We start from the raw sequence: 9,796 nt of genomic DNA on the forward strand, positions 1-9,796 counted from the left end.
CAGGATGGGGTCACGACTCGGGGGGTTATTTCCCTGCATGTGGAAGGAGCTTGAGGTCGTGGGTAAGGTGAGGGCCGTGGCGCGTGCGTCTGCGTGTCTCCACCGCTTCTGCTTCTTGAAGAGTCCAATTTAAGACCCGCCGGATCAGCACAGGCTGCTGAGAACAGCATGTGTTGATCAGAAAATAATGTCCCTGGGAAACACAGTTCCTCTTGGCTCCGTGTGGGCGGAAGGACTTCTTTGATCTCAAGCTCCAGTGTCTATTGTAGGAGACCAGGACTTAAGTGTCCCCTGAACATAATTACCGGGTCCCCTCCCTGCATTGTCCTGGTGGAGTTTCCCAGACCTGGGATCCAGGCCCTTCCCTCTCCTGGCTCCCTCTCCAGGCCTCCTGGGTGGCACTGGCTGATGGTTTGAGACAGTTCTGAGTGGCGGACAGCAGGGGTCACTGTGAGCCTGCTCAAGGACTGAGGCTCCTCCAGGAAAGCCCCAGATCTCAGACAAAGCCACCAGCCAGCAAAGGTCACCTGCCAGGGGAGGACCTCAGGGCTGGGGGACAGTCTGGTGCTCTGCATCAGGCTGGTTCCGCAGGCTGCCCTCCCAGGTGTAGGAAGAACCACCAGCCCCTGTGTGGCACGCTCTCGATATTGTGTCTGTGCCTAGCGCCTTCTGTGCACCTGTCCCCCTGTGCCACATGCAGCCCTGTGAGGGAGGAGTGGCCACCCTATACCCGCAGGGAGACTGGAAACGAAAAGGGCAGTCCTGCCTGGGACCCCACCACCATGACGGCTGAGAGTTTCAGCTGGTCTGACCCAGAGCCGGGCTGGGAAGGCTCCTCTCTGCCACCCTTTGTCTTCCTCCCGGGTCTGGAAGGGCCTGTGGTCCCCTGGTTGGTCTGAGTGGGGACGCTGTGCCTCCGCCAGCGTGTCGTTCTTACCAGGTGCCGTGTGGTGCACCACATGCCACTGTTTCAGGCAGCCCCAGGCCCTCCACGGCCCAGAGCCTGTGGAGACTCGGGAGGGAACCCACGCAGCAGGCTCCCCTGGCCCCAAAGTCCTCGGCTGGGCCCCCCAGGGCTCTGCCCTCTGCACTTGACCACACTGTGCTCCCACCCGTGAGTAGTCCATCCTTGGTGATGCCCAGACGGGCGCCAGAGGCCCTGCGGACCCTCACTTCCTTGGGGTCATTGTGGGCGGCTCAGGGACTGCTCTGGGAAGCTCAGAGTCCACACACCTTGGAGCAGGCTGGGCAGAGCGGCCCCACCCCCTGCCCGGCCACTGGCTTCCTGGGCCTCGGTTTCTCCTGGCCTCAGACCGTGCAGAGCTCATGACGCAGGCGCCGTGGTTCCCGATGGTGCAGGGGCGACCTGGTGGTCCTGCGTGCTGGGCCAGGATAGGGGACTGGGCTGTTTCCGTCCTCGGGTCCCGTGGTCATCAGAGCCTGTGGTTTGTTCTCAGCCCCATTTCCCAGTAGGGAAACCAGCTCCTGAGCCCGAGCCCTGCCCCCTCAGTCCTCAGGCACCTCAGACTGTCACCCTGCTCCTTCCCTCACTGCGTGGCCGCCCTCCCAGGAGCTGTTCAGAGGCTGAGATGAGATCAGGCACCTGGCAGGAGCAGCAGGCGGGAGGACCTGCCAACAGTGTCACCCAGGGCAGAGCCTTCGGTGGCAGGACCGAGTCCTTTCCACTTGCCTCCCTCTCTAGTCATGTCCCACCCTCGTAGCCTCCCGAGCTGCCTTGGGCCAGGCTCTAGGGAACCTGTCCCCAGTTCTGCTGCTCCTGCCACCTGCCCAAAGGCACTGTGGTCACAGCTGGGGGCCCCAGACTCTGCAGGGCCCCAATGCACAGTGGCTCGAGCAGACTCCACCCCACAGCCAGAGCAGGGCAGAAGAGGCTTCGGCCCCAGCAGGTGCCCAGAGACCTATGTCACTTCAGATTCCTAAATAAGAAAGGAAGTTTGGTCCAGAGTCCCTGTCTGGTCCGCCATGTGCCCTTCCCTAGTCTCCACCTGAAAGTCCCCCGGGCGGAGAGGCTGTGGGCTGGGGGCGTGCAGGGCAGGCTCTGGGGCCTCTGCCCTTGGGCACCAGCCCCTGTGCACAGAGCTGAAGGGCTCACTGGACAGGTCTCACTTCTGCCCATGTTTCACATGGTGGCCTTCCATACCAGGGCACTTGTGGGGACAGTGCTCGGACAGAGGTGGCCAGGACTGAGGGCACTTGGGAGGCCTCGGGGCTGGGCTGGGCATGTCCCCATGCTCTCGTTCATTGTCCCTGCAGCCCAGTGTGCTAGGAGCACTGTTGGATACTGGTTCTGGCCAAGGCCCTGGCGCTGGCAAAGGTCCCTAGAGGCCTCATCCCCCTGTGTCAGTGGCCTTCCTTAGGGTGGCCTTGCTTTGAGTCCTGGTTTCTGGAAGGCAGTGGTCTCCCTCTTCTAGGAAGGAGGTTCTGTGACACAGCTGGCCCCTGGGCAGGTGACCGCATGGCCACACAGGCTGTGGTTATGGTTCTGCTCCGGCCGTCGTGGAATCCTCCGTTTTTGTACCAGGGCCTGGCCGAGCACCAGGCTCCGTAGGTCCCTTGGTCACCTCTGCCTGTGGCCCTGGAAGGATCGCAGCTCCCAGCCCCGGCCGCTCCCTCTGCCCTGGGCAGTGTTTCCAGCTCTCAGGGCCTTGGTCTCCTGTCTGAAGAGGGAGGGGGAGCATTCCTAGAGCAGGAGGCAGAGACCAGGCCGTGGGCCACCGCCTGCAGGCCAGCCCCAGAGCCCCCGCACACGGCTTCCCGCTGGCTGCAGGCAGCCGCCCCTGAGGAGCAGCTTGCTGTGGGCATCTGTGAGGGGGCAGCGTTCTGAGTGGGGTCGTGGGTGCTAGAGTGTTCCCCACTGGAAGGGCCAGGTGACAGCTGCTGTCCTCCCTGTGTTCAGAGGGGCTGCGTTGCTGAACCCACCCAGGATCCCTGTGTTCTTCCTTGTCAGTTTACAGATGTGGAGGCTGAGGCCTGGGGACTCTGGGCTCCCAGGTCACCAGCTGGTCACTGTAGGACTGCTAAGAGCCAAGTATATGATGCATGTCATTTTTGATCGAAAGGTGACGCCAGCTAGCCATTGAGATGATATGATTATGTTAAGATTTGCATTCATATGGATATTGGATTCCTGCTGTTCACCTAGGCCGGCTAAGGGACTCCTGGAGAGTTCCCATTGGTTGGAGAAGTACAGTAGGAGGGAGTTCCGGGGGAGGAGCGCTCTCTGCGGTTTGGAGAGGAGGCCGCGTGGGTGGATCGAAAAATCTTCCCGGGCGCGTACTGGACATTGGCGGCAGTTTCAAAAAATAAAGTTTGTTCCTGCTTGAGTGGCTTGTGATTTTGTGTCCAGCCAGACTGAGGCAACTGGCGGCCCGTACGGGGAACGCCTGAAGCTTGGAGGTGAGTAAAATTGCTCGCCCCTGAGGGAAGGCAACAAAATGGGAGACCATTTCAAAAAACAATGTGTTCTCGTTTTGATTTATCTTGTTTTTGTTTCAAGCTGCCTATCCCTAGAATTTTCTCAGGCAAACTGGGAAAAATGGTTGGCTCAAGGTTTGAAGTTGTTCGGCCCTGAGAAAGAGAAAATTGATACAACTATTCTTTGTTCGGTTTTTGTTTCATTCTGTTTCGGTTTTGTTTTATGCTATCTTATTGGGTTGCGTTACCTTTATAGTAGATTAGAAACTAGTAAAAAACAAACTGAAAGACTGTTAAGTAAATTGTTAGAGGTCCAGACTATGGTAGAAAACATGTTAGGTCAAGCGAAAGAGAAGGTCTCTCAAGCTAGTCAGACAGAGGAAGATTTGAAGAAAGAAAGCTTAGAGGAAAAACAACCATCAGGCGGGGAATTACAACAGGAGGCTGCTACTAACCCCGTTCTATCACCAGAGGGCGTAATTCAACCAACAGCTCCATCTACAGCTGAGCGGCCCTCAACTCCCGTAGTTGATGGACGGAATCCTGAGGCAGGACCCCAAAGATTAGCATGCCCTGTACTTGAGCAGGCAGGAGGGCAACGAATTCACCGTGCTTTAGATTTCAAAACAGTGAAGCAATTAAAGGAGGCTGTAACAACCTACGGGCCGCAAGCACCCTTCACTGTGAGCATGGTCGAATCCATTACCAACTTAGACATGACGCCAGCAGATTGGGCTAACATGTGTCGATCTGTGCTAAATGGAGGACAATATTTGTTATGGAAGGTTGCCAATGAGGAATTTTGCATGGAGACAGCTACGCGAAATGCAACAGCTGGTTACCCTCAAAGAAATCCAGAGATGTTATTAGGAAAAGGACTTTATGAGGGTCAACAGCAACAAATTGAATATGATCCTGGCGTATACGCACAAATTGCTGCAGATGCAGTTAGGGCATGGAAAACTTTACAGGGGCATGGAGATTTACAAGGACAATTATCTAAGGTAATACAAGGAGCTAATGAACCTTACGCTGAATTTGTAGATAGGCTTATTCAGACAGCATCTAGAGTATTTGGAGATACAGAACAGGCAATGCCATTTATAAAACAACTGGCTTATGACCAAGCAAATCGTTGCTGCAGAGAGGTCATCAGACCATGGAAACATGAAGATTTAAACACATATATTAAATTATGTAGAGACATTAATGAACAAGGGCAAGTCTTAGCAGCAGTACAACAGGCTTTAGATGCCAGGCCAAAAACATGCTATAATTGTGATCAAACAGGACATTTTAAAAGGAGTTGCCCCATAGGAGGAGGGTTTAACAAGGCTAGGTATCAAAGGAATAGAATACCGGGTATTTGCCCACGATGCCATAGAGGAAAACATTGGGCTAATGAATGCCATTCTCAAACCACCATAGAAGGTATTCCATTATCAAAAAACAGACAAGGACCAAGTGTTTACCCACGATATCGTGGAGAAAGACATCAGGCTCCATTGCCAAAAAACGGACTGGAGGGCCCAATGCTCCGGGGCCCAAAACCACAAATATACGGGGCAGTGGAGGAACCCAGCAACACCATCAAGGTAGTGCCCAGGACGCATTATCCATTAAATCCCTCATCAGACAAACTAGAGGGAGCGCAGGGTTGGACATCTGCGCCTCTGCCAGAGCAGTACTAACTCCAGAGATGGGAGTTCAAATCATTCCCACAGGAGTAAAAGGACCTCTTCCCCAAGGAACAGTAGGCTTATTATTGGGACGCAGTTCTTCAACACTAGAAGGACTTATGATAAGTCCTGGGGTAATTGATCCCGATTATGAAGGTGAAATAAAAATTATAGCTAGTTCTCCAAGAGGTATATCAGTAATTTCACCAGGAGATAGAATAGCACAGTTATTAATAATACCCAGCCTACATGATAAATTTTCCAGTCGTACTGTAGAAAGAGGTTCCAGGGGATTAGGCTCCACAGGTGTAGATTGGGCTATGCTGTCTTTAAATCTAGATTCTTGCCCAATGCTAAAACTAAATATTCAAGGACATGACTTTAATGGGCTACTTGATACAGGTGCAGACCTTAGCATCATATCTCATCAAGAATGGCCAAAACATTGGCCATTACAACAAGCCACTCAAACGCTTCGAGGCCTAGGAGTGGCAACTAATCCCCATAGAAGTGCAATGGTATTAGATTGGAAGGATCCTGAAGGATGTGAAGGAACTATACAGCCCTATGTATTGGATCATCTTCCTATAAATTTATGGGGACCAGATGTCCTAGATCAATTAGGTTTGACATTAACAAATAACATCAATCCTAATGCGCCCACTACTAGGGCTAGACAAGGCTTTAGGAAAGAAGAAAGATTAAGAGAACAAGAACAAGGTATGACAGCACCAATTCAAATAGATCAAAAAACAAATAGACATGGATTGGGTTTTCAAAAAGGGCCACTGAGACAATCAAAATTACTTGGAAATCAGAAAGACCAGTGTGGGTTCCTCAGTGGCCCCTGACTAAAGAAAAGATACAAATAGCCCATGACCTGGTCAAACAACAATTAGTGGAGGGACATATACAACCTTCCATATCTCCCCATAATACTCCCATTTTGTCATTAAAAAGAAATCTGGTAAATGGAGATGATTGCAAGATTAAGCCATTAATAATGAGATGGTTATTATGGGACCTGCTCAATCAGGGATTCCCCAATTGTCTGCTTTACCAAAAACCTGGTATGTTTTAGCTATAGATATTAAAGATTGTTTTTTTTTCAATTCCAATTCATCCCGAGGATAGTCCACATTTTGCATTTACTATCCCTGCACAAATCATGAAGGTCCTGATCAGAGATATGAATGGAAATACTCCCTCAAGGGATGGCTAATAGTCCAACTATGTGTCAAATTTATGTTAACAAAGCAATCCAGCCACTTAGAAATCAAAATCCTGAACTACAAATATTTCAGCTCAAAAGGTAGAGCTTAATGCAGTATTACAAGCTTTTATGATGTTTAAAGATTCTGTATTTAATTTATTTTCTGATAGTCAGTATGTAGTTAATGCTATAGTATCCCTTGAAGATGCTGGTAGGATTTCCCCTTCTTCTACTGTTTTCTCTTTGTTTTCCACTATACAAAGTCTAATCTGGGACAGAAAAGATCCATTCTTTATAGGACATATCAGGGCACATACAGGATTGCCTGGAGCCCTTAGTTTGGGCAATGAGTTAGCAGATAAATCTACACATGACATACATATTTTCTCCACAATAGAAGAAGCTATAAATTTTCATAAAAGGTTCCATGTCAATGCTAATACTTTACAAAAGCATTTTAAAATAACTAAGGAACAAGCTAGACAAATAATAAAACAATGTCAAAATTGTGTGACCTTTTTACCACAAGTTAATCTTGGAGTCAATCCTAGAGGACTGATACCTAACCATATTTGGCAGATGGACGTCACACACTTGCCAGAATTTGGAAAATTAAAATATTTACATGTTACAGTTGATACTTCTTCCGGATTTCTGATGGGCTCCCTTCATGCCGGAGAAAAAACTAAAGATGTTATAGCTCATTGCTTACAAAATTTTGCCACTGTGGGCGTTCCAAAACAGTTAAAAACCGATAATGGTCCTGGTTATACGTCCACCTCTTTTAAACAATTTTGCTCATCATTTGGCATTACTCACATAACAGGAATTCCATACAATCCACAAGGACAAGGCATAGTTGAAAGAGCTCATCAAACTATTAAAATGTACTTATTAAAACAAAAGGAGGGAATTGGAAAGGGATATATATCCCCCAAAGATAAACTTAAAATAACCCTTTTTACTCTAAACTTTTTAAATTTGGATTCATCAGGGCTTAGTGCTGCGGAAAGACATTTGTATCCAAAAAATGTACATAAGCCTAAGGTACTTTGGAAAGATATTCTAACAGGACAATGGAAAGGTCCTGACCCAGTGATAGTCTGGAGTCGGGGCTCTGTTTGTGTTTTTCCACAGGAAGAACAGCAGCCGATTTGGATTCCAGAGAGATTAACCAAAACAATTTCTACAGACCAAAAGGAAGATGATTCGACTCAAATCCATAACAGCTGATATCCAGATCTCCAGCTTGGCTATTCTTACATCTGCGACAGTGATTAACCAGGATGTTTTTTTCAATATCTATTTTATTATTGCTTTTTCCCACATCATAAAGTTCTATTTTATTTTTGAGCTCATACAGACCTAGGTTAATGTTTTTTCTGATCAGTTTTATTTTTTGACTGTGGAGTTTTTGAACATTGCAATGGAGATTTCACCTAGGTAAAGCTACAAGGCCTTTACTATTGTCTTATGTGTTATATGTTACGTGTGCACACTACTGTTTTGTGTTGTATGTCTGTATGTGCGTATGTCCATATATCACATATGAGGAGCGCTCGTGCACATGGATCCAAAAATTTTTTTTTTTTATTCACGTGATTTTAATAGTTTAATTTAATTTGGGTAAACAGCTGTTGAGGATTGTTTTAATATATGAACAAATAAAAGGTTAACAGATCTGTTTGTTTACTTTCACCTTTCCTTTTCATTATATTTAATAATTCTGTTCAGGATAATGTAAATTGTTCTAAATATTGTTTTCATAGTACCTGTTGAAATGTTACATATTTTTTTTTTAGCATCATTGTCAAAATTCCTATTTTCATCCCAGTGCCGGTGAAGACAAAGATAAAACCAAACTACAACTTCTTCGAGAGTTATCACAACAAACCGTGTAAACTGATACATCAATGATTTATAACTCAACAAGTAATGCTCAATCAATGAGTCGATTTATTTTGGAAGGATATGGACATATTGATAGATTCCTCTGCTTTGAACTGCTTACAGAACTTGCCTGGACTATGTATCACTTGTATGCTTTATTTTGGGAGGATATGGACATATTGATAGATTCCTCTGCTTTGAACTGCTTAAAGAACTTGCCTGGACTATGTATCACTTGTATGCTTTGTGATCTATTTGTTGATGCAGCGAATTATGGTAGTGCTAGCGTATCTTTGCTGATGTGTCACCAGTGATGCAATTTTTCCTAGGAGCCGTTAATTGACTTGGTGTCATGACATTTCTGTATCCTCCTCCCTTCTACTAGTGGTGGTCTAATTTTGGGGGCCAACAGAGGTGAGGTAAAGGACCTCACCCCCCCACCGGCACCAAGGGCCAAATTTGGGGGCCAACAGAGGTGAGGCAAAGAACCTCACCCCCCCACTGGTACATAGGCCTATCCACAAGTATGGCTATATGCTGGACCGGTAGTCAGTGACGGGTATGATCCAATTGCAGTGGTATCAACCTAAGACAGGAGGCTGACGCCTAAAAGTCAGTTTTCCGATGATGGGTAAGAACCATTGAAAGACCCTCAGAGTCCCTGTCCAAAGTGAACCACATGAAACACTGGCTGCAAAAGCAAGAGGCAAGTTTATTAATACACAGGTGCCTGCGGGTGCTCAGCAACACCTCAGCCGGAGCTTAGGTGAACTGGCACACCGGGCTTTGGGGTACAGATCTTTTATAGGGTACAGTGGTCAGTTTCCCGCCTAGCACAGTAGCAGGTATCTCATTGGCTCTTTTGAATCCAGCATATAGGTCACTTAAAGGGTAAACTTGTTTTTCACTATAGGTTCCTGGAAAACCACATAAAAACCACTTATTTTTCACTGTATGCTTCCGTTTGCTCAACCGTGCCGGTTCTTTTCCAACCATCCTGTTCTTTCCTAATCGGTTACACTTAACTGATTATCTGAAAAACACATCTGATGCCTGTGCAGGTGCAAAAGCAAGCCTTGATGATTTTGTAACTGGGCCTAAAGTTATTGGGCTGGGGTCTCTCACCATATGTTGAATTGGACAAACCTAACAGGCACGGTCCCTAGCCAGATTGCTTGTTACTGAAACAGAAGGGGGGAGATGCTAAGAGCCAAGTATATGATGCATGGCATTTTTGATAGAAAGGTGACGCCAGCTAGCCATTGAGATGATATGATTATGTTAAGATTTGCATTCATATGGATATTGGATTCCTGCTGTTCACCTAGGCCGGCTACGGGACTCCTGGAGAGTTCCCATTGGTTGGGGAAGTACAGTAGAAGGGAGTTCCGGGGGAGGAGAGCTCTCTGCGGTTCCCAGAGGAGGCCGCGTGGGTGGAAAAAAAATCTTCCAGGGCGGTACCGGACATTGGCGGCAGTTTCAAAAAATAAACTTTATTCCTGCTTGAGTGGCTCCTGATTTTGTGCCCAGCCAGACTGCAGCATAGGACCACAGCAGTAGCCCAGGTACCTGGAGTTTT

This window comes from Marmota monax, unplaced genomic scaffold, assembly GCF_021218885.2.
Source record: "Marmota monax isolate L192 unplaced genomic scaffold, Marmota_monax_Labrador192_F-V1.1 WCK01_AAM20220418_F8-fsc01781, whole genome shotgun sequence".
NCBI lineage: Eukaryota > Metazoa > Chordata > Mammalia > Rodentia > Sciuridae > Marmota > Marmota monax.